The 27,275-nt window shown below is 37.4% G+C and overlaps 1 non-coding gene across 1 annotated transcript; it reads right to left on the minus strand.

Moving 5' to 3' along the window:
* Positions 1-12,954: 12,954 nt before the first annotated feature.
* On the minus strand, positions 12,955-13,104 carry LOC112586687. The gene has a single exon (XR_003111180.1). It is a non-coding gene; the product is annotated as a small nucleolar RNA SNORA62/SNORA6 family (small nucleolar RNA).
* Positions 13,105-27,275: the final 14,171 nt, after the last annotated feature.

The raw sequence follows: 27,275 nt of genomic DNA on the forward strand, positions 1-27,275 counted from the left end.
GGAAGTAAAATCCAATGGTATAAAGAGCAATATTGCATAGGAACCTGGAATGTTAGGTCCATGAATCAAGGCAAATTGGAAGTGGTCAAACAGGAGATGGCAAGATTGAACATCAACATTTTAGGAATCAGTGAACTAAAATGGCCTGGAATGGGTGAATTTAACTTGATGACCATTATATCTACTACTGTGGGCAAGAATCCCTTAGAAGAAATGGAGTAGTCATCATAGTCAACAAAAGAACCTGAAATGCAGTATGTGGATGCAATCTCAAAAATGACAGAATGATCTCTGTTTGTTTCCAAGGCAAACCATTCAATATCACAGTACTCCAACTCTATGCCCCAACCAGTAATGCTGAAGAAGTTAAAGTTGAACGGTTCTATGAAGACCTACAAGACCTTTTAGAACTAACACCCAAAAAAGATGTCTTTTTCATTATAGGGGACTGGAATGCAAAAGGAAGAAGTCAAGAAATACCTGGAGTAACAGGCAAGTTTGGCCTTGGAGTACGGAATGAAGCAGGGCAAAGACTAATAGAGTTTTGCCAAGAGAACGCACTGGTCATAGCAAACACTCTCTTCCAACAACACAAGAGAAGACTCTACACATGGACATTACCAGATGGTCAGCACAGAAATCAGATTGATTATATTCTTTGCAGCCAAAGATGGAGAAGCTCCATAGTGTCTGCAAAAACAAGATCGGGAGCTGACTGTGGCTCAGATCATGAACTCCTTATTGCCAAATTCAGACTTAAATTGAAGAAAGTAGGGGAAACCACTAGCCCATTCAGGTATGACCTAAATCAAATCCTGTATGATTATACAGTGGAAGTGATAAATAGATTCAAGGGATTAGATCTGATAGAGTGCCCGAAGAACTATGGACAGAGGTTCATGACATTGTACAGGAGGCAGATATTAAGACCATCCCCAAGAAAAAGAAATGCAAAAAGGCAAAATGGTTCTCTGAGGAGACCTTACAAATAGCTGTTAAAAAAAGAAGATAAAGGCAAAGGAGAAAAGGAAAGATATACCCATTTGAATACAAAGTTCCAAAGAATAGCAAAGAAAGATAAGAAAGCCTTCCTCAGCGATCAATGCAAAGAAATAGAGGAAAACAACAGAATGGGAAAGACTAGAGATCTCTTAAGAAAATTAGAGATACCAAGGGAACATTTCATGCAAAGATGGTCTCATTAAAGGACAGAAATGGTATAGATCTAACCGAAGTAGAAAATATTAAGAAGAGGTGGCAAGAATACACAGAAGAACTATATAAAAAAGATCTTCACAACTCATCACGATGGTGTGATCATTCAACTAGAGCCAGACATCCTGGAATGAGAAGTCACGTGGGCCTTAGAAAGCATCACTATGAACAAAGCTAGTGGAGGTGATGGAATTCCAGTTGAGCTATTTCAAATCCTAAAGATGATGCTGAGAAAGTGCTGCACTCAATATGCCAGCAAATTTGGAAAACTCAGCAGTAGCCACAGGACTGGAAAATGTCAGTTTTCATTAAAATCCCAAAGAAAGGCAATGCCAAAGAATGCTCAAACTAACGCATAATTGCACTCATCTCACACGCTAGCAAAGTAATGCTCAGAATTCTCCAAGCCATGCTTTAACAGTATGTGAAACATGAACTTCCAGATATTCAACCTGGATTTAGAAAAGGCAGAGGAACCAGAGATCAAATTGCCAACATCTGTTGGATCATCGAAAAAGCAAGAGAGTTCCAGAAATAATTCTACTTCTGCTTAATGACTATGCTAAAGCCTTTGACTGCGTGGATCACAACAAACTGTGGAAAATTCTGTAAGAGATGGGAATACCAGAGCACCTGATCTGCCTCCTGAGAAATCTGTATGCAGGTCAGGAAGCAACAGTTAGAACTGGACATGGAACAACAGACTGGTTTCAAATTGGGAAAGGGGTAAGTCAAATCTGTATACTGTCACCCTGCTTATTTAACTTATATGCAGAGTACATCAGGAGAAATGCCAGGTTGGATGAAGCCAAGCTGGAATCAAGATTGCCAGGAGACATATCAGTAACCTCAGATATGCAGATGACACTACCCTTATGGCAGAAAGCAAAGAAGAACTGAAGAGCCTCTTAATAAAAGTGAAAGAGAAGAGTGAAAAAGTTGGCTTAAAACTCAACATTCAGAAAACTAACATCATGGCATCTGTTCCCATCACTTCATGACAAATAGATGTGGAAACAGTGACAGACTTTTTGGGGATCTCCAAAATTACTGCAGATGGTGACTGCAGCCAGGAAATTAAAAGACAATTGCTTCTTGGAAGAAAAGTTATGACCAACCTAGATAGCATATTAAAAAGCAGAGACATTACTTTTCCAACAAAGGTCATCTGTCAAAGCTATGGTTTTTCCAGTAGTCATGTATGGATGTGAGAGTTGGGCTATAAAGAAAGCTGAGCACCAAAGAATTGATGCTTTTGAACTGTGGTGTTGCAGAAGACTTTTGAGAGTCCCTTGGACAGCAAGGAGATCCAACCAGTCCATCCTAATGAAAATCAATCCTAATATTCATTGAGGAGATTGATGCTGAAGCTGAAACTCCAATGCTTTTGCCACCTGATGAGAAGAACTGACTCATTTGAAAAGACCCTGATGCTGGGAAAGACTGAAGGTGGGAGGAGAAGGGGACAAAAGAGGATGAGATGGTTGGATGACATCACCAACTCAATGGACATGAGTTTGAGTAGGCTCTGGGAGTTGGTGATGGACAGGGAAGCCTGGCGGGCTGTAGTCCAACAGGGCTGCAAAGAGTTGGACACGACTGAGAGACTGAACTGAACTGATATCACTTTGGGTTTAAAAAAACTAAAAGGAGGTTAAGGGTTATTTAACAAATATTTCTTCTCCACCACGAATTGCGTATCTTGTTTTATTGACTGTGATGTCAAAACATAGCTGTTGTATGTCAGTTATATCTCAATAAAGATGGAAATAAAATTAAATGGGAAGCACCTTAGAAAAATAAAATGTATTTTATATTATTTTAAATACCATATATTATATTATTTTTAAATATCAAAATACCATATCCCTCTGGCAGCTATTTGTTTTGCTTTTTTGGATATAGTCTATTTCAACCTAAGCATTACCCAGAGCTACCATCCCTGATGAAGCAGGTGTAGTCAGAACTTCAATATGTCCTTCCCAATTGTAGATACCCTGAGAGAAGCTCTGGAAACGCCACCTCTGGACAACTGCTATGACCTGGACAGCACTCTAAGTTCTGATATCTCTCCAGCTAGACAAGAAAGGATAACCTTAGCTTGCCTGATGACTTAAATTGTGTTTGATCTAGCCAATGTACAACATTTGGGGTTTGTTTGATTGTTTTATTGATGGCCAGTGGGACAGGGAAGGAGAGATGCAGGAGACGAGCTGCTGAGAATGGTGTTAGGGTAAGAAAGAGGAGGCAAGAAAGGGAAGATAAAGGAATCGGGAAAACTGCCAATAAGTGTGAACAAGTTATTGATCAATACTTGAAATAATACCATCCCACCAACAAAATATGTCAGTCTCTCAGTACTTAATATTAGCTTAACATACAGGGCATTAATTTTTTTAAAAATACAGTGTAACCAACATCACTACTGGCTGAGTGATTTTGATAATACTGATACTTAGCAAAGAACAATGTCCCCAAACTGAAAAAAATATAATCTTGTTCTGGCATTAGGGAACTGTATGTTAAAAGAGCTAGAAAGGTGAATAGGTATAGAGAGAAAAACTTTCTTTGATTATCCTTTCAGAATTAGTTCCGCCCTCCCCACCCCATCCCCCCAAAAAACACTAAAAAAAAGTCAATTGGCAATTTCAGCAATAGGGAGATAAACTTGCTCTTTGATATGTTTATTTTAAGTGACTTTGATATAAGTATACTGCAGATATATAAGGAGGGTCCCTCAGGATGGTGACATAGATCGTTCTGGACATCACTCCTCCTCATAAGTAGATGGACTAGAACTATCCATCCGGAAACTGGGGGTGAGGCTGAAGCACCCCTCAGGACAACAGAGGAGGAGGAGAACTGCATTAGAAGAGGAGATATCTCATTTCATCTTCTCCTGCCCTCAGATTGGCATTTTTACTGTCACCTCCCCTGGTTCTCAAGTCTTCAGACTCAGACCAAATTACACCCCCAGCTTTCCTGCGTCACCAGCTGGCAGACTATAGAACCTGGGACTTTTGAGAACCTGAGCCAGTTCCTCATAATAAATCATATATATGATACACTGGTTCTGTTTCTCTGAGGAAATCTGACTAATAGAGTTATCTATAGGAGAAGGAAGGGAAAAAGCAAAAGAGAACCAGGATAAAGCTAGAACTTTCAGAATATATCTTGCTTTGTGTATTTGATGTTGGGAACATATACATAATTATATATTCACATAATCATAAAATTTTAAAAATTTAAAGCAATCCCTAAAAAAGCAAAAGCAAAAAAATGAATAAACTAAATAATATAACAGGTTAGTAGGATAACTGCACACACCATTATCTCAAGTGTTTTTTAAACTACAGTAATTTGGCCTGACATGTCTGGTGGAATATATATACTAAGCTGCAAATAAATTTTTAAAAGCTGCAAAAAATTTCTTAAACTGTTTTCAGCAATCATACCATTAGAGGTAATGTTGTTATTGCTATACTGAGTGTATTATGAAAAAAAGAAAATGAATAATTTTATTGGTATTGGTGAAAATAGGAATTTTTAGCAGAATACCAAGAGAGGCAAATGTAAGATTTAAAAGGTTAAGTGAAATCTCTCTGTTCTTCAGTTTGAATTGAAATTATCAATATGAAATCATAATATACTTTATCTTTAACACACACATTTCTTAGCTCTGTTCACTAAAAAGGCAATAGCATACTTAATACACAGTTTGTACTTCTAAGTATCATTTTCCACTAAAAAAACTAATACTCCTTGGACAAAGAGAGGATTCTAAAATGGGGCGGGAAGTATACAGGATGATTTTATAAAAGATTTTGTCAAACCATAAACCAAAAATATCTATCAAAGAGTACTGAGGACAGATAGAAAGGATTCAAGAACTAAGAATGTTTTTTCTAGCCAAAATATGGACAATCTGAGAATCAACAAGAATAATAACTGCAATGTACTGAAAAATCAAAAATGCCAAAATTCATGAATACATAATGATACTTTTAAAAAATTATTGCACACTTTAGAAAATACTAGGGAATCAGGCCATTATTTCAAAAACATATATATCCTGACTTTCTTGCATGAATTCAGGATATTTGAGGGTAATTAAATAGTTGATTTGGAGAAGGCAATGGCAACCCACTCCAGTACTCTTGCCTGGAAAAATCCCATGGATGGAAGGGCCTGGTGGTCTGCAGTCCATGGGGTCGCTAGGAGTCAGACACGACTGAGCAACTTTACTTTCACTTTTCACTTTCATGCATTGGAGAAGGAAATGGCAACCCACTCCAGTATTCTTGCCTGGAGAATCCCAGGGACGGGGGAGCCTGGTGGGCTGCCGTCTATGGGGTTGCACAGAGTCGGACACGACTGAAGCGACTTAGCAGCAGCAAATAGTTGATTAGGGAAAGCTTCTATTTACAGAAATATTTCAGGTAATAAATTATTAAAGGAGATTAAAACATCATAATTTTTCAATTCCCAATATAACAATATATTCAAGCAGTGATCACCAATTCCATTGCTAACATCAACAAGAGAGAAACAACCAGATATCCTGTGCCCTCTATGAATTTCCTTTGAAATTTTCTTGCAAAAAAGAAAAGAAAATCAAACTGAATCCGGTCAAGACTTTAAATCTAATTACTTATTTATAAAAAGTGAGGAAGAAAGAGAAACCTATTAAAGAAAACCATGGGATGCAATTGGCAAAATCCATATTGTAAGAAAATGTGCAGAATAAATTGCAATTGGAAAATTAAAAAGAGAAAGTGGTGGAAACACAAATTAAACTAGATTTCAGATGAATATTTGCAACTGCTTGCTATTGTGAACCCTATTTAGAGCCCTATTTGAACAAAAATAAAATTATGAGACCATCAGGAATATTTAAACACTGACTGGATATTTCATGACATTAGGTAAATTTTTAGGAAAGATCATAGCATTGTGATTACATTTGAAGAATATCATTTAGAAACAAATACTGAAATGATTATTTAAGAAATAATATAAACTCAGGAATATTAATAGGTGAAAGAGATTGGTCTTTTTTTTTATCATTGCAATCAGTTAAAGTCATGCTTGTCACAGGAGAATTCATTATCAGTTCAGTTCAGTTCAGTCGCTCAGTCGTGTCTGACTCTTTGCGACCCCATGAATCACTGCACACCAGGCCTCCCTGTCCATCACCAACTCCTGGAGTTCATTCAGACTTACGTACTGGTTTCAAAAACATATATGTTTTAAATGTTTCATAACAAGAAGCTTTTTAAAGTATGATATTTTTAGAAACTAAAAATCTAGAGATCCTCAAAAAGATATTAGCAAATTTCACTGTATAACTAAAAATACTAGAGCTCTATGCACTCTAAGCAATAGATATGGAAAGACTGAAAATGCTATTTATAGTTTACAAACCAGCCCAGGGATTTAAAAAACTGAAAGGAATAAATTAAACTTTACCATTCTTACAAAAAAGTAAGAAAGTTAGAAAAAAATAAGAGAGGTAAACAGGAAATACAAAGTAAAATGTGAACTAGAAACTAGTTCACATATTCAGTAAAAAGTAAAAACTGACAATATAACAAAAGAAACTGAGGGATCAAGTATAATAGTAGGTAAGGTCCAAAGGCCAAAAGTACAGTATAGTTTTCACCTCCCCAAAATACTACACACACACACACACACACACACAGACACACACACACTCATATGCACACTCATAGAGCAAGCTATTCATTCATTCATTCAAACATGATGAGAAGCTACTAACTCCTTAGTATTTTCTATGGAAAACTACTGTTCCATTCAGAATTGCATTTTGGGCTTCCCTCATAGCTCAGTCAGTAAAGAATCTGCCTGCAATGCAGGAGACGGGTTCAATTCCTGGGTCAGGAATATCTCCTGGAGAAGGAAATGGCAACCCACTCCAGTATTCTTGCCTGGAGAATCAGAGGAGCCTGGTAGGCTACAGTCCATGGGATAGTGAGAATCGGACACAACTTAGCGACTAAACCACCACGTTCAGAATAAGTCTGTTTTTCTTTTAAGAATAAGAGGTATTAAAAAAAATTCAAACCCTAGGGAATGCCAGTACCTGTCAGGAAATGATATTCACCATCACACTCATGCACAAAGTCACAGAGCACCTCTGACCCTGGTCACTTGGGTCCAAGACAGATCCACAGCCATACAGATGGAATGAGAGTGCCCACACCAGGCTAAAAAGGGTCCCCAGTTTAGAATAGTTTTGGGTGATTCCAGGAAGATTACTGACAGTACAGAATCAGTAAAGTCCCATTAGGAAAATAGAAATTGTGCTAAATAGTTCAAACAGAGAGTATTTACTACAAGGAACCCTTACAGAAAATGATCAAAGGACTGAAGGATCAAAAAGTTTCAAGTGAGGAAAACCAGAGAATGAGAACTACAAAAGCTGCTACAACCCCTTGGGCTCAAATAACAGAAGGGAAGAGAGGAGATTACCAGAACCCAGAACACACTGACTGCTAAAATGCTACGGACTGCTGCCACCCCTGAAACATCTCCATCTCTGCCTGAACCATCAAAAGCCACTGGGAACAGTAGTCACCTCTGGCCTCTGTTTTGGTACCATTGAAACCCAGGAGTCCCTTTGACAACTGGTGATACTACCTGTGTGTGCATGCTAAGTCGCCCTTACCAGTAACTGTACCTGAAATAATTTAAACATTTACAAATTATAGAAATGACACCCATACCAGCTTTTTGACTCCAACAACCAAACAGCAATTAACATACTCACTAATGATTCAAAAGTTTTACAATAAAAAATGAATCACTGTATTCCTAAAGGCTTATTTTTAGTTGGCCCAGCTATTTATTGCTAAGTATATTATAATTTAATTAATCTAGATTTTATGGTGTTCTCTAACTTTTGGATATTCCATATTTAAGACAAAGCCTAGGCTTCCCAAGTAGTAACGATTTCCTCAGTAGAAAAGAATCTGCCTGCCAATGCAGGAGACGCTGGTTCAGTCCCCTGGTTTGAAAAGATCCCACTTGCCGGGCAATAATTAAGCTCATGAGCTACAACTATCAAGCCTGTGCTCTAGAGCCCAAGAACCACAACTATTGAAGCCCTGCACGCCCTAGAGCTGGTGCTCAGCAGTAAGAGAAGCCACTGCAACGAGAAGACTGTGTACCCCAACTAGAGAGTAGCCTCCTCACTGCAACTGGAGAAAAGCCCACACAGCAACAAGACCCAGCACAGCCAAAAAATAAGCAAATCTATCAATAAAATGATAAAACAAAGCCTGGTCTATTGGGTATAAACACTGACGTCACAATAACTCATAAAATTACCATTATATTCTAGGAAAATATAATTAAATAATAAGAGAAATCTTTTATTCTTTAATGTATACAGTAACAAAAAAATTCAGTTGATTGAAAAAAAAAACATTTTGTTTGATATATCAGGACATTTTCTAATATATAAAATGTCATCTACCAGGTGTAAATGTAAAATGATGCCCTACTTTCTAAAATTCCCATTCACCCATTGTGTAATATATCATGCTTCATGCTGTTTTACATTATGTAAAATAAACAATGAATACAGACTCTGGATTTTAATGCCTGAGGTGTGAAATTAGTTCTCTGCCAAGTGTGTTTTTGATCGTTAGAGATTTAAAACATTCAGAAGTGTGTCAGTCTGAGACACATTTCTTCAGTTCACTTACAAGAAATGAAAAGCAATCTAGATATTCAAAAGAAGAGAATGAGACTGTGTAATAGAATGCACTGTGTTGTGATTTTGCACACAGTCTTTGGTATTCATTGGATTTTATGCATACTACTCACACGGGCAATAAATAGTTCGCATACTCAGTTTTGCTAATTTTTCCTCTGAGGCTCCTTTACATTGCAGTTACCACAAATCCTCCATTATAACAAGATCATCTTGTTTACAAAAGTATAATCTCAAAAAACATTTGCATCTCTAATGTAATTAAGTACTTGTTCACATGGTAATACATCCCACCTAATCTTCTATTTACAAATTTCCATATCTGCACAATGAATAGAAATATTTTTGTGGTTAATAAAAATCATTGGGGACTTCTGAGCTAAGATGGTGTAATAAAACTGATGCACAGAATTTCCTTTCCCAACATTCAATTCCGTGAAATAAAAATAGCAAAACCCAGGAAAAATTCAGGAGCAGCAACTAGGCAATCTAATGCCATCAACCTCAAAAAATAGCAGCCTAGAGGAGGGAAAAAAGATGAGGATCTGGAGCAGAGTGGCAGGTATTTTATAGTGAAGGACTTAGTCTTATCCCTCAAAAGCCAAACTGTAAGTTGTCTCTGAATACCTCCAAATCTGGGGAAAATGAACTGAGTGATATTCTGATGGGGAGTAGACTCAGATATAGAGAACAGACAAGGTCACCAAGGGGAAGGAAAAACGGGGAAGGAATGGACTGAGGGTCTGGATTAGTAGATGCAAACTGGACAAGAAACAAAATCGTATTGTACAGCACATACACAGTATAAAATAATATAAAAAAGAATGTATATGTGTATATAATAATCACTTCGCTGTATAGCAGAAATCAATATGTTATAAGTCAATTATATGCGTCAAAGGAACACACAGCCGTTGATTGTAATTTGTTGAATAAAATCACTGCCTCTCATGGAATCAAAAGTGAGTCAACTCTGGTTTTGTTGATTTGAATTTTCTTTCTTAGTAAATTTGGCTACAGGTTTTTCAGGTTTGGTTATCTTTTCAAAAAACCAGTTCTTGGCTTTGTTGATTTTTAATGTTTTTCCACTCTGTTTTATTTCTGCTAACTAGGTTTATTCTTTTTCTAGTTCCTTGAGGTACACAGTTAAATTGGGATTTTTTTTTCTTTTTTAATGTAGGTGTTTATTGCTATACACGTTCCTCATTAATGCTTTTGCTGCAGTACATGTTTTGGTATGTTATCCTTCCATTTTTATTTGTCTTCAGGGTTTTTTTCCCCCCATTTTGATGTCCTCTTTGACCCACTGGTTGTTCAAGAGTGTGCTGTTTAATTTTCATATATTTGTGAATTTTCCACTTTTCCTTCTGCTATTGATTTCTAAAATGGCCAACAGTTATGTGAAAAGATGCTCAATATTACTATCAACAAGGAAATGCAAATCAAAACCACAATATGTTTTGCTCAAAAATGGACAATGAGTGTTAGCAAGGATGGAGGAGAAATTGAAACCTTTGCACCCTGATGGTGGGAATGCAAACTGGTGCAGCCACTGTAGACAGTAGCATGGACATTCAATTCAAACAACTGAAACTAGAATTACCATTTAATTCAGTAACACCACTTCTGTGTATTCACCCAACAGAATTGAAATCAGGATCTCAAAGAGATATCTACACACTCATGTTCACTGCACTATTCATAACAGCCAAGATGTTGAAAACAAACTAAATGTTTATCAACAGATGAATGAACAAAGAAAATGTGCTATCTACAAACAATGCAATATTCCCAGACTTTAAAAAGTGGGGGAGGTGGCAGAATTCTGCAGTTTGTGACAATACTACCGAAAGCTCGGCCTCTCTGTACACGGGTGCCAAGTCAGATCCTGGAGACAATTTGGGGTGAAGTAGACAAGGACAGCTTTATCGTGTTGCCAGGAAAAGCGTTTCAAGGCAGCCTGGATATAAAGTCATTTCTTCTTCTGGTGAACTTGCTCTTTTCTCCTAAAGACTTCACCTGATTAGATGAGTCCTACCCACATTCTTGAGGGTAATATACTTTACTCAAAGTCCACTGATTTAAATGTTAATTATGCCTAAAAAAATACCTTCAGGTCAACATCTAGATTTGTGTTTGACAAAACAACTGCGTACCATAGCCTAGCTATGTTAACACATAAAATCAGTTAAGAGAGAAATAGTGTGAAGGAGAGAGAAAGGAAGAGACAGAGTCACAAGTCTATGGAAAAAAATTGAGAATCAAAGCAGCTTAATAAAGTTTAATAGCTATTAGAAACTATAAGTAACAGGATATATATAGCTAAAAATTCAATTATCAGTCTAGAGAAAAAAGGAAACAGCAACCAACTCCAGTACTCTTGCCTGGAAAATCCCATGGAAAGAGGAGCCTGGTAGGCTATAGTCCATGGGGTCACAAGAGTCAGATACGGCTTGATGACTAAGCCACCACAGAGCTGTTAAAAGGACCCTGGCTCCTTATGTTCATTCTGTCTTGGCTCTGTTGTCCCAGGTAACTGCTGGCACAATGGCTACAACCATCTATGGTGTCACCTAAGACACACCCATGACCAGAGGAAGGAGGAGGGTGGTACCTGAGAACTCATTACTCAAGAGTCAGGCTGCCTGGAATTAAATCCTGGCTTCAACACTCACTAGCTGTTTGACCCTTGACAAGTTTCTTCACCACTCTATACTGCAGAGACTTCATCTATAAAATGAGAGATAATAGTACCTAACCCAAGAAAGTTGAATGAGTTATTTTATTTAAAGCACTTAGAATTAACAGTGCCTGGCAGTGACAAGTGGAGAAGGCAATGGCACCCCACCCCAGTACTCTTGCCTGGAAAATCCCATGGACGGAGGAGCCTGGTAGGCTGCAGTCTGTGGGGTCGCGAAGAGTCAGACACGACTGAACGACTTCACTTTCACTTTTCACTTTTCACTTTCATGCACTGGAGAAGGTATACATGGTAATAGTCAAGTATAAAATCAACAGTCTGTCATTCTAAAGCACAAAAGAATCTATGGACCACAAAACTCAGGAGCCATTCTTCAGAAACTGCTTTGTAAAATATATCAAAATGTAAAGCTACTTTTATAGAATGAATGAAAATAACAAACTCAGGGATGGTAAAACAGTGTAAAAACAAGTGATGAGCTGTGTCTCCATTTAAGTAGAATATAAATAAAAGCATATAGATTATGCTTTTAGAATAGAATGTAAATGCCAGAAACCTGGACAGTATGAAAATAATAATGTTACTGACATATACCAGTAGATTAAAGAAAAATATTATAAAAGAAAACATGAGAGTACTAATTCCCCATCATCAAAAGGAAGTCAATCAACACCCTCTTAAATGGAAGATGTGGTTTTAAAAAGGCTCCAAATTCTTAATGATTTTCTTAATCTTTTTATTTAATCTTAAAAGGATCCTTTAAGAAGTAATGACTCAAAGCATTTGAGTTTTAGCAACTTTTTTTTAGAAATGGTTTATTTTCTGTTAACCAAATTTCCATTTTAAGAGTGTGTGGAAGAACAGCTAAAGACCACTCAGTGGTCGTTCCTACCCATTCAGTGGCCTAAGCAGTGGGAACTGCAGAGCAGTCTTCAGTGGAAGGCTAAGTACTCCAGTCTTCAATGGGGAGCTGCTGAATAGCCAGAGAAGGTGGCTGCACTCCTTTGGACCAGCCCACCACCTCAGGTTGAGTAGCAGTGAACTCTGGAGCTGGAGCAGTCCATTCCGCCTGAAGTTCCTCCTTGGTTACAGCCTTCTCAGCTGCAGCCTGCTCTTCCACTTCAGTCTCTTCAGGATCTGGAGTGGAAATCAGGCATGACCTCCCATGGGTGTTCTTGGAAAATGGTGCCACACACAAACAGAACTTCTCGGCATAGCATCCACCACATCAGACCCACTGAGTGAGTTCCCTTTTTAGGATCTTACAGCAGGATACATCAATTCAATCTTAAAATAATACTTCTGTAGCAAGTATTACTATTAAATTCCACTCATTGGGCCAGAAACCCTTGTGGCGTTTTTGAAAAACTTGCTCCTTGTGGACCACACTGCCTATACTTGTGAGTTCATTGGCCAGTGGCCTCAACTCCAAATGTTAACAATGTGCAGTTAGCAACTTCTTTCACTCCATCTTATTTTCATTTGCTACCTCTTGTTGTTGTTCAGTCACTAAGTTGTGTCCAACTCTTTGCCACTCCGTGGATTGCAACATGCCAGGCTTACCTGTCCTTCACTATCTCCTGGAGTTTGCTCAAACTCATGTCCATTGAATTACTGATGCCAACCACCCATCTCATCTTCTGTCATCCTCTTCACCTCCTGCCTTCAATCTTTCCCAGGGGTCTTTTCCAATGAGTCAGCTCTTTGCATCAGGTTGCCAAAGTATTGGGGCTTCAGCATCAGTCCTTCTAATTTGCTACCTCTAAATTCAAATAAAACAATACATTTCATTCTTAAGGTATCACAACATGATCCTGTTTCATGAAAAATATTTTTCAAAGCCTTCTTTATAGCCTCTATTTACATACATACATAGAAAAATTATGGAATAATGTTCACTTAACATTGTTTGTTGGGGGTAGTGAGACCGGAAATAATATTTATCACTTTCTTTTCTGCAGGTTTTTGAATTCTTAAATCCTTCATTACACAAATAAAAAAGCAATTTTGCTATGAAAAGAAGTTTTGGTATCAAATGACAAGAATGAGTTCCACGGACATAATGTCTTCTAGATATATACGAAAATTACAATACATTGACATAAGGATTAGCTTTTCAAAGGCATGTGTACCTTATTTCCAGAATTAGATAATAACTTTCCTGCAGAGAAAAGTGAAAGTTCATAGCTGTTAATGATGCCTACCAAATCACTAAGCACTTAAAAATTACATGTTTATAATTCCATGCATTGCATGCATGCATGCTCAGTTGGGTCTGCCTCTTTGTGACCCTATGGACTGTAGCCCACCAGGCCCCTCTGTCCATGGAATTTTCCAGGCAAGAATACTGGAGTGGGTTGCCATTTCCTTCTCCAGAGGATCTTCCAGACTCACAGATCCAAACCCTGTCTCCTGTATCTCCTGCATTGGCAAGTGTGTCCTTTATCACTGAGCCACTTGGGAAATCCTTATAAATATACATTTGTACACAAAAAATAAAGATTACATTTTGTTTTTTTGTCTTTATTTTTGCATTTTGAACCATCATTCTGTTAGCAATCAAAAATAAGTCTAGTATTCAAATATATGCCTGGTTTTTTTTTAACACATGTAAAATTTATAAAACATAAAACAGAATAATCTTATATCATGATTTCTTTGAAGGAAGAAAATTAAAAGATATTTACATTTGCATCTATAAAGAACCTCTGGAAGAATACAGAATAGCAGAGTTCGTAGTATATTACCTTAAATTTGTTAATCAGACATACTTCCATTTTCCCCATATTCTTTTTTTCAAGATTTTTTAAAAATATCTAAAGTGATCAAAACCATTTTTTTCAACAATGCTTATTACTCAGACCTCCATGAATCTAAGTGGCAGCTGCAGTAAAGCAAAACTCGCTGATCATTCCTCCCAACCTTATTGGTTCTCTTGCTAGTAAAAAGGGTGTGAAAAGGGATTAAATTCTCATTTACCCAAGAACCCTCTGAAGTGATGTTCAACTCAAGGTGTCTGGGCTACAGCCGCCGACAACTGCCATAAGAGGGGGGAAGATGCACATGAAAAGAAGGGTAGAAAATTATGCACAAGCGAAGTATACATATAAATACTTCCTCTTCAAGCTGAAAGGGAAGACATAGACATGCACATTAGGAAATAAATATTTAAATAAAATAATTGATAATTATGCCCTGTTAACTCCTTATTTGACTTCAAGGAGGAGGATATATGATAAATATATACCATAGTAATCTGGCAATTTTTTAAATTAGTTTGAAAGTGGGGACTGTAGGAGGGGAGAAGCAAATATTCTTTACATTTCCTCTACTTTGGACTTAGAGCCTCATTTTACAAACCAGGGCTCCAAAGTTCAGACTCAGAAAACTTAGGATGAAAAGACAGCAGTTACGTAGGCCAGATCTTTCCCCATGTATTCACTCAATGTGTTACATTTAACAGAACTAATGTACCTTAAGCAGGAATGGCAGTCAAGCCACAATAAAAGCAGCTTTGTCTTCAGTCTGAATATTCTTTAAAGGAGAGCAGAATTTTTTTAAATTAATTTATTAAGCGGTGGCATAGTGAGTCGTTTAGGTAAAGCGGGGTCTATTCTCAGAAACTGGGGGTACCTCAGCAAGGCCATTAATGAAGTGACTACAAAGATATATTGCTGGAATAATTGATTTGGATCACTAAGAAGGTCAAGTTGGACACATCAGTATTTCGTGATCCTATTAGTCAGTTAAAGATAAACTAGCACTTTAATAAGATTGAATTAAATTTATTGCTGTAACTCCAAGTCTTAATAACCATAGCCAAAATGCCAGTTGAGCCACAAAAAATTATCCTAAGTGTTTAAAAACCTCAAAACACTGTTCTGTAAATTAAATGAAATTCTTTTCATGTCTGTACCCAAGTGTCAGTGTCAATGTGTTTATGGGTATGTCTGTATGTCTATATGGAGTTAGAGTCTGAAAAATGGTGTATGGTATATATGAAAAATTAAATAATGATATATGGCTTTATGAAGATAACGTATATGTATGATTTTAAAAAATGTACAGTCTGAAAAATAATTTATAAAAATGTATATATAGTCTGAACTGAAATATGATTTTCTCATTCTTCAATATAATGGCATTCCTTTCTTTATGTTTTATAATTAAGCTTATTTCTTATCCCTACAAACAGAAAGTTTTACTGTACTACAGTTTAGTCTTCCATTATTGTTTAATTAAAGGTAAGCAATAAAAAAAATCCTTCGGGAGGGACTTCCTTGGTGGTCCAGTGGTTAAAAATCTGCCTACCAATGGGATATGGGTTCGATCCCTGGTCTGGGAAGATCCCACCTGCTTTGGAGCAACTAAGCGTGTGCACCACAGCTACTGAGCCACACTCTAGAGCCGGAGCCGCAACTCTTTACCCGTGGGCTGCCGCTACTGAAGCGCCCGCAGGAGAGCCCCGTGCTGCGAACCAAAGAAGCCGCCGCAACGAGAAGCCCATGCGCCACAGCTAGAGTAGCCCCCGCTCGCCACGACCAGGCGAAACCCGCACACAGCAATGAAGACGCAGCACAGCCAAAAGTGGATTAGTTGAATAATTAAATGCTAAAACTCCTTAGGGAAAAATAAATGCTAATCAGTTCTTTTATCTACATAACTGATTCACATTTGTATCCTTTAGCTCAGCTGGCAAAGAATCTGCCTGCAATGCAGAAGACCCTGGTTTGATTCCTGGGTCGGGGAGTTCCTCTGGAGAAGGGATAGGCTACCCACTCCAATATTCCTGGGCTTCCCTGGTGGCTCAGATAGTAAAGAATCTGCTTGCAATAGGGCAAACCTGGGTTCAATCGCTGGGTTGGGAAGATCCTCTGGAGGAGGGCAAGGCAATCCACTCCAGTATTCTTGCCTGGACAATCCCCATGGACAGAGGTGCCTGGTAGACTATACAATTCATGGGGGTCACAAAGAGTTAGACAGGACTGGAGCAACTTAGCAGCAGCAGAGTGCATTTAACACAAAGCAGATAAAACATGGGTTACAGATGTTATTACAATGTGGCATTCTGTTTCATGTTTCATATTGTTTGACTTCCTTTCTCATAATACCTGTTTAGCAGTTATTAGATGCTAATTATAAATTCGAAGAACTCCCAATCATCCAAACAGACATGTAGACACTGATTTGTATTAAAATAGAAATTGTGCACTTTAAGCTTTAATCATATAAATGTATAAACGTGAATGCTAATCTATTAATGTTCAAATTGTACAGATTAATATGCTCCTAATGTTATAACTCATGGGTGTTTTGAAAGCTAACCAAATTGAAAACACCACTCCTGACAATGCAAGGATGCTTTTGCTATTGCTGTTAAACCAGAGTCTTGTTTCTAAATATATATAACACAACAATTTGAAAGACTTAAAATTCTATGAAAATGCAGATTAGTAACACATAAATGACCTTCTAAATCTCTTTTTAAGCCATGATCAATTGTTTATGAGAAACTGGTAATCAAAATATGGAAAAATGGAACACCCCACTCTAACATGTTGATTACAGCTCCTCCCTGATCTCTACCAACAGTTTACTTTAGTTTATTTTTTTAAAGCTCATAATTTATATGAAAAGACACGGGTTGAAATGAAAATGTGTAGAAGAAAACAAGCCTCATAAAATGAAAGTGCTGGCTTGCTTAAGGATGACATAGCATCTATCAGTAAAATGAAACAGCTGTCTCCAAAAACAAAGATAAAAGTGGAAGACTTCCATAAGGAAAAGGAGAGGGAAAACCATGCTATTTCATTCGAACTCAAGAGTCCTGAAGACAAAGAAAGGTCAGTCATTGATGGGTACATCAGCTGTTGTAGAACTACTCACGCTGAATGCTGAGGTCCAGGGGGTCAACCTTGCTCTGAGTGGTTTCAGTCTAAATGCCAACTGCTCAGAGATCTTTCCCAGCCACCCTCCCTTATTTAGTTGCAACTCATTGAACCAGCCCAGCAGCACTATTATTTATCCCTCACCCTGTTCATTTCCTTCAAGGCACTTAGTACTTTACTGTTTTTCCCACTGCTCCAACAGGGCAGGCTTCACTTAGAATTTGTCCACCACTATACGCGCAGCATCTCTCACACAGTGCCTAGCACACATAGTAGGCATGCAAAAAAAACAGTCACCGAATAAATCAACAAATGTTCCACTGCAACAGAGAGAATACCAAGGCCCCAACTAGTCCTAAAAAAGATGAGCTGTGACTCCCTAAAGATGGATTCTGGATCTTCTATCTCTCTTCCTAACTGACTTCTTAGTTACACTGAACTCATCATTGTAAAAAATGTTAACAGATTTTTTAACAGACTCACAAAATTCAACACAAAAATTCTTCTCCAAAACTAAAATACTGGTCTATGCCTCCAAGGAGACTCTATGAACCTGTAAGAGAGTTTGGAACTATGGGTACTAGTTTTTTTTGTATTGTCTGTATGCTAAAGATATTATAATTTGCTATAGAAAGAAAAATGCATTTACTAACAAAATTTAGATACTTTATACTTATTGCAGAACCAAAAAGAAAATGTGCTGTGAACTACACTTCAAAGATAGATATAATTTTTCTTTTTATGTTGATCATAGCAAACACCCTTTTCCAACAACACAAGAGATGACTTCACACATGAACATCACCCAGTGGTCAGTACTGAAGTAAGACTGATTATATTCTTTGCAGCCAAAGATGAAGAAACGCTATACGGACAGTAAAAGCAAGACCTGGAGCTGACTGTGGCTCAGATTATAAGATTCATATTGCAAAATTCAGGCTTGAATTGAAGAAAGTTGGGAAAATACTAGGCCATTCAGGTATGAACTAAATCAAATCCCTTATAATTATACAGTGGAGGTGACAAATAGATTCAAGGGATTAGATCTGGTGGACAAAGTACCTGAAGAACTATGGGCAGCGGTTCATAACATTGTACAAGAGGCAGTGATCAAAACCATCCCAAAGAAAAAAAAATGCAAGAAGGCAAAGTGGTTGTCTGCAGAGGCCTTACAAATAGCTGAGGAAAGAAGAGAAGCAAAAGGCAAAGGAGAAAGAGAAAGATATTTCCAACTGAATGCAGAGTTCCCAGAGAACAGCAAGGAGAGATAAGAAAGCCTTCTTAAATTAACAATGCAAAGAAATAAAAGAAAACAAGAGAATGGGAAAGACTAGAGATCTCTTCAAGAAAATTGAAGATATCAAAGGAACATTTCATGCAAGGATGGACACAATAAGGGACAGAAATGGTAAAGACCTAAAAGAAGCAGAAGAGATTAAGAGGTGGCAAGAATACACAGAAGAACTGTACAAAAAAGCTATTAACGACCCAGATAACCACAATAGTGTGGTCACTCACCTAGAGCCAGACATCCAGGAGTGTGAAGTCAATTGGGTCTTAGGAAGTATTACTATAAACAATGGTAGTGGAGGTGATAGAATTCCAGCTAAGCTATTTCAAATCCTAAAAGATGATGCTGTGAAAGTGCTGTACTCAATAAGTCAGCAAATTTGGAAAACTCAGCACTGACCACAGGACTGGAAAAGATTAGCTTTCATTCCAGTCCCAAAAAGAGCAAAGCCAAAGAATGTTCAAACTACTGTACAACTGTGTTCATTTCCATCCCAGCAAGGTTAAACTTAAAATCCTTCAAACTGGCTTCAGTAGTATGTGAACCAAGAACTTCTAGATGTACAATTTGGGTTTCAAAGAGGCAGCAGAACCAGAGACCAAATTACCCACATTCATTAGATCATGGAGAAAGCAAGGGAGTTCCAGAAAAACATACTTCTGCTTCATTGACTACGCTAAAGCCTTTGACTGTGTGGGTCACAAAAAAATGTGGGAAATTCCTGATGATATGGGAGTAACAGACCACCTTCCCTGTCTCCTGAGAAACCTGTATGCAGGTCAACAATTCAAAGCAGACATGGAACAACTAACTGGTTGAAATAGGGAAAGGAGTCCATCAAGGCTGTTTATTGTCACCCTGTTTATTTAACTTATATGCAAAGTATTTCAGGGCTTCCAAAGTGGCTCAGTAATAGAGAATCCACCTGCCAATGCAGAAGATTGAGGGGATCAATGTCAACAACATCAGATATGCAGATGATACCACTCTAATGGCAGAAAATGAGGAGGAACTAAAGAGCCTCTTGATGAAAGTGGAGAGTGAAAAAGTTGGCTTAAAACTCAACATTCAAAAAACAAAGATCATGGAATCCGGTCCCATTACTTCATGGCAAATAGATGGGGAAACAATGGAAACAGTGACAGACTTTATTTCCTTGGGCTCCAAAATCACTGCAGATGGTGACTGCAGCCATGAAATTAAAAGATGCTTGCTCCTTGGAAGAAAAGCTATGACCAACCAAAACAGCATATTAAACATATATTAAAACAGCATATTAAAAATCAGAGACATTACTTTGCCAGCAAAGGTCTATCTAGTCAAACCTATGGTTTTTCCAGCAGCCGTGTATAGGTGTGAGAGTTGGACCATAAAGAAGCCTGAGCACCAAAGAACTGATGCTTTTGAACTGTGGTGCTGGAGAAGACTCTTGAGAGTCCCTTGGACTGCAAAGGAAGATCAAACCAGTCAATCCTAAAGGCAATCATACCCTGAGAAAAACATGATCAGAAATGATACATGCACCCCACTTTTATTGCAGCACTGTTTACAATGGCCAAGACATAGAAGCAACTTAAATGTCCATTGACAGAGGAATGGATAAAGATGTGGTACACATATACAGTGGAATATTATTCAACCATTTAAAAGAATAAAATAATGCCATTTGCTGCAATACAGATTGACATAGAGAGTGTCATACTGAGTGAAGTAAGTCAAACAGAAGGAGAAATATATCACAGTCCTCATATGTGGAATCTAAAAAAAAAAAAATTGATACAAAGGAACTTACCTACATAACAGAAAAAGACTCAGAGAACAAACCTAGAGTTGCAGGGAAAAGGGGAAAGTTACGGATTTTTGGAAGGTCATGTACACACTGCTATATTTAAAATGGGTAACCAACATAGACTTATTGGAACACTGCTCAATGTTATGTGCCAACCTGGATGGCAGGGAGGTTTGGGGGAGAATGGATACATGCATATGTACAGCTGAGTCCCTTCACAACATTATTAATTGGCTTATACTCCCAATACAAAAAACGTTTAAAGTTAAAAAAAATAGAATAAAAAATAAAGGAAATCAACCCTGAATATTCGTTGGAAGGACTGATGATAAAGCTGAAGCTCTAATACTTTGGTCACCTGATGTGAAGAACTGACTTCTTAGAAAAAACCCTGATGCTAGGAAAGATTGAAGGCAAAAGAGTAAGGGGGCAGCAGAGGATGAGATGGTTACATAGCATCACCGACTCAATGTACATGAATTTGAGCAAACTGCGGGAGACAGTGGAGGTTAGAGGAACCTGGCGAGCTGCAGTCCACGGGGTCACAAAGAGTCAGACATGACTTAGCAAATGAACAATACTTTTTTTAAACTTCAGTGTAATGACTAGTTCAGTTTCAGTTAAATGTGTTCAATTAAAAAAAAAAAACTTCACAAAAAACATGAGTTAATGTACTTTCCCATTTAAAAATTGTTGTGCTTTTTAGACAAAATGCAGTAATCCTACTTAGAATACTTTGTTCTAATAGTCTATGCCATAAATAATAATAATTATCGGCTTCCTAGGTGGCTCAGTGGGTAAAGAATCTGCTTGCAGTACAGGAGACACAGGAGCTGCAGGTACAATTCCTGGCTCAGGAAGACCCCTGGAGAAGAGCAAGGCAACTCACTCCAGTATTCTTGCCTGGAGAGTCCTGTAGACAGAGAAGCCTGGTGGGCTCCAGTCCATGGGGTCATAAAGAGTCAGACATGACTGAAGCAACTGAGCACACACGCATGCAACTTAGAACATACTATCCACTAGGTATTTCATATAACTATTAATTCATAAAATTATCAAAATTCTATGAGAGGATTATTTATAGCTCTGTTTCATAGTCAAGAAAATTGGAGGCTGAAATGAGTTTAAAAAAACTCTCTAAGGTCAAGTTGCCAGTAAATGGTACTATAGAGGCATTCTGATTAAAAAAAGAAAAAATAGCACATAATAAAATGCTGTGATGGGCCAAACAATAATTTCATATCAGAAGAAAAATATTTATCTACACAAAATACTGAAGAAAAATCATCAGCGATTTTTAGATACTGAACATATAATTTCTGCAAAGTGAATATCATAATTTTTCCACACTCTGTGCCTTGGATAGCTTTATTACACTTAGCCCAAAAACTATCCCATGCCTCTCTGCTTTGACAAAGCTCTTTTCTACGTTACAAAGTTCATATCGTAAAATGTCGTATTGAAGAAAAATGTAAAAGAAGATTATAAGTAATTTTCTTATTATCAATAAAATTCCACATTCCAAAGGTACAGTGCGGACTCCCCTGCTGTTGGAAGGCTCACGGCACGTACTGTTAAGGTTATTACATCCCACAGATAGTCACGGTGTTCTGAAGGTAGATCCTAGGAAGTGAGAATAATTCAAAGAAAATGTCATTTATTCTCTTTGTCCTTCCTGTCTGCTGGGATTGAATGTTGATTTTTTTTTAACCTATTTAATTGTTCCCCTAAGCACATCTGCAAAAAGATACATCATATCCTGAAACCATTATATGTTCATCCAAGGAGCTTTTTCTTGAATCCAACAAAATAGTTTTTTTTCATTTACGATCTAATGTGTCTGGAGTGAGCATTGACTTTGTGTCCTTTCTAACAGATGACCATGAAGTCTGACACAGGTTGCTTAGCAACTGCCTTATGCCCAGAAGTAGAAATAACTCTTTGATATACTCACTATGTGTATTTCTACTGATTTATTTCATTTGCGTTTAGCATGGGAGATCAAACAGAATCATTAGAATCCTACTAACGCCCCCAAGGGTAGAAGAGCTCCTGGTCCACTTGAAGCTAAAGTACCCAGAGATCAAAACAGCTTATGTGTCATCACAGAACAGCACTGCAGAGTAAAAAGGACAATAAATACACTGTGCTGTCCATTACCAAAGACAAGGTGCGTCCATTCTCATCAGTGCTGGCACTACACTGGTCTTTGAAACTTGAAAATAATTCTCAAAACTGCTATTTATAAGCTCACTTTTTTTTTTAATGATAAAGGACTGCATACTTCCCATTATATGGTTTGCTAAAAAGTCGTTGATATCCTGAAGAACAAGCCATTGTTTTAATGCATGACATAATATAATTCATCTTGCAGCAAGAACAATACTAATCACTTCACTTGTTTGCATCAACCATCACTCTTCGACCCTCATTGTATCTGATCCAATCTAAGCTCATTTATATTATTCGTGACTTGTTTATATAGAAAGAATTCAACCAAACACGCAGTGGTACTGCACTTCAGAACAATAATCCATGCAGATGAGTCCTGGGTCTTAAATCCAAAAATGAAAAGCTTAAAAGCTTTAAAATAGAATTTTGGAAAGGAAATATGTAGCTAGTATTATGACGTAATGAAAGTGAAAACATACGATATTGGCAAGGATAAAAATTCGAAAGAATTTTAATACAGGAAACCAGTTAGGTTTTTAAAGCCTACTGTTTTCAGCACAAGTTTTCAAATTTCGGTATTCTGGAAACCTGCAAATTTTTTTATACCAAATCAAATAACAAGTAGAGAATCTTTTTAAATGGTAAAACATTAGTATAGAAACCTCAAAGTTATCAATATAATAACATCAAGGCAAAATTTACCCCATCACAAGACTAATATTTAAGGAGTTATTTTGTTTTACACAATTATTTAAACATCACCTAAGTGTCTATAAAATGGAGACTAGTTAAATTATAATAATCCATACAGTGGAATATAAACAGATAAATTTAACAATATATATAATGGAATACATTGCAATAGCTTTAGTTCCTTTTTTCTTTTTTGTTAATTATGTAGATCTCTACAAACTGATATAGAAACATTCCCAAAATAAATTGCAAAGTGAATAAAGTGGGGTGCGGTAGAATAGTTTGCTATTACATTTTTTACATTGTGTTCACAAAAGGAAGTTTTATATGTGTTCAGTTCAGTCGCTCAGTCGTGTCCGACTCTTTGCGACCCCATGAATCGCAGCACGCCAGGCCTCCCTGTCCATCACCAACTCCCGGAGTTCACTCAAACTCACATCCATCAAGTCAGTGATGCCATCCAGCCATCTCATCCTCTGTCGTCCCCTTCTCCTCCTGCCCCCAATCCCTCCCAGCATCAGTCTTTTCTAATGAATCAACTCTTCGCATGAGGTGGCCAAAGTACTGGAGTTTTAGCTTTAGCATCGTTCCTTCCAAAGAACACCCAAGGCTGATCTCCTTTAATATAAGTGCAAATGTATCTGAGTGTAAATACTACAAATATGTGTGATATATTATATATAATATCTCTAGAAGAATGTACAAGGACCTGGTAGTGATTTTTGCCCTTGATAATTGTATATATCAGTGACATTTTTCACTGTACATTTAGGCAAAACTTTATGTCTCTTTATGTTCTATTCATGTGATATGTCAGAGATAGAAAGGTGGACTCTCTTTTTCTTATTGATAGAGAAAGAATACATAACACATAGTGCCCAACAGATCCCAACAGTAGCACAGGTTGATCAAGAAAGGCTGAACCATAAAAATAAAACAAGCGTGGGAGAAAAATCAGAATATTTAGTCCCACTAACCCAAACTCCAGCAAACAGAATTAACAAGACTTCAGAATATGAAAGAATGGCACTTTTCTATGAAATGCTATTTCTCTTAGATCTGAATTCTAACAACAAAGGAGAATTTAATAAGGAATTACTCTGAGTCAATGCAAAAGATCAAAACTTCTTTTAAGTGAGCTAATAATTATGGCAACAAAGTAGCACCACAAATGTGCTGTGCTAAAAAAAGAAACAGAGATAGCTCTAATGGAATGCATTTCAAAGTGGGGTCCACATAATAAGACTCTCATGAGAAGCTGTCTCAAGAGAAAGTTCCATGGTCAAATAAGTTTCAAATATTGTACACTACATTTTTTGCCAGAAAAAAAAAAATCATTGATGTATTGGAAACTCGGGGTAACTGATGTCGCTAGAAACTTGTTTCAAACTCCTTTGACCACAAAAATATTTTCATACATACACAACTATTAAAATTCCTGGGAACTATATTTCATTGATCCCATTTTGGGAAACACTTCTTTAAGAATATAAAGAATATAAAAACACTTCTTTGATGACCTTCCCAATAAGCAAACACATACCTTACCAATAAATCAGCAAGACTATTATTAAAAGGCTATGATTAAACTGATTATTGTGCTTTAGTTAGTCAGATGAAGTTATTAAATAAGACATTGCAACGAACTTTCAAGAATAATTAACCTAATGTTAATCCATATGCAGACCACTCTGTTTTATTTACAACATAACATTTATCACTACCCTTTTTTTGTTTGTTTATTTATGTGCTTATTTGTTATTATCTATTTATTTCCGCTACAACGTAAACTCCATAAGAATTGGGATCCTGTATGTCTTACTCAATGCTGTATCTCCAGCACTTTGAATAGCTTTTGTTTATACCAGTTTCTCAGGGCACATACTAGTTTCTCAGCAAATGTTGACAGAATACTTGAATAAATCTAGTACTTTTCTCTTTGTTTCCTCAAGTCAAAAAAGGACTTCTCACTTTTTCTCCTAAGACAGGAGCAGTTAAAGAAATCTCTGCTTTGTTTTACTAGATATTTCACCTTGAATAGGTCACGTCACTGCTCTACACCTCAGCCTCCCTGGCAATAACAACACTGTTGAGGCAATAAGTTAATATACAAAGTACTTAGAACAGTGTCTACTGTATGGTAAGCCCTCCGTGAGCGTTACCTGTGATGATGATGGGGTGGTGGTGATGGTGGTGGTAATATGTTCTAAGGAAAAAGTCTTAAATTTAAATGAATTTGGGAAATGCCTGACATAAAATTAAACAGATATTTTATTTCATTTTTAACATCTTTTAATATGCATCTGTGAATCTTCAAGTAGACTCCATTAGAACAATACCAAAAATTGACCCTTAGGTTGTCTTTTATAGAAAACATACGAATACCTCCTAAAATACCAGCATTTCCAAAACCCACAGTTTAGGAAGAACTCAATTAGAAGTCTTTCCATAAAGCAAATACATACATAAGACCTCACTCCATCCACCTCAGAACACAGAAATTCCCATGAATGGTAAATTAGAAAATAAGTGGATGAGAAAGGCACCTAGATCCATGGTCCAATTTATTATTAATCTTTTACCTTACGCTATGGAAGTCAAACATGCTCTGGCTGTCAGTGTTGTCTTTTCCTGAAGCTCGCTGACATTATTCCCTTATCATGTTAGCAGTTGGCTGGATGGTTTCATTGAAGGTTAATGCTTGGGCTCTCATCTTCAGTCTTCTGCACCCTGGTGCTAGCTTGGGACTGTTGCCATTCCTGTCTCCCAGCTACCTTATTTTGCAAAAGATCTAAGTTAACATTCTTTACCACAGTCTTTTCAGTCAATGAGACTTCAAAGGATAAAAGAGAATTTTACCATGATCAAAAGAGTAAAGTTGTAGTAAAAGAAAGAAAATCTGAAGGTCTTTCACCTAACAAGCTGCTACATAAATGAAAAAGATTAACGGTTGATTTTTAATGCTGTTTAAAGGAAAAGAATTTTTATTTAAACTTGTGAAAGTGAAGTCGCTCAGTCATGTCCGACTCTTTGCAACCCCATGGACTGTAGCCGACCAGGCTCCTCCGTCATGGGATTCTTGAGGCAAGAGTACTGAAGTGGGTTACCATTGCCTTCTCCAGGGGATCTTCTGGACCCAGGGATGGAGCCCGGGTCTCCTGCATTGCATGCAGATGCTTTACCCTCTGAGCCACCAGGCAAGCCAAAGATCAAGACAAAATTAGAATCCCAAGGGCCAATAAAGGCACCCCCTTACAGGGAAGCAATGGTAATGAGTCAAAGCGTAGTAGTATGGTGTAGTGAAAACATGGGCTCTGGAGCATAATAAACCTGAACTGGAAATACAACACCACATCCTCCCAGCTTTGGGCTCTCTCTGAGTTTCCATATCACTATCTACAAAATTAAAAAACACTATATAGATAATATTCACTGAACAATTACTTGGAGCCAGGCACTATTTTAAGTTCTTTATGTGGATTAACTCATTCATTTCTCATGTCAATGCCCTCCAGCCCAGGACCACCAAGAACACATCTTTGGTCAAATGAGGTTGGGTTTATTGACTTGTGACAATGAGGGAGATCATATATATCAGGGAGAACTGTGAGGTGCCTCAGCAGGTGGGTGTTAGAAAGGACTAGGATTCAGGACTGTGTTAGTAATTTATGGAAAGTTCAAAAGAGTAGAAAATAGCTTTGTATTTGACCCCATGATTTTCCATGGGGTCACAAAGAATCAAACATGGCTAAGCAACTGAGCACGCACAAACAAACCTGTTTATGTTC

The sequence above is a fragment of the Bubalus bubalis genome, chromosome 8 (genome assembly GCF_019923935.1).
Source record: "Bubalus bubalis isolate 160015118507 breed Murrah chromosome 8, NDDB_SH_1, whole genome shotgun sequence".
Classification (NCBI taxonomy): Eukaryota; Metazoa; Chordata; class Mammalia; order Artiodactyla; family Bovidae; genus Bubalus; species Bubalus bubalis.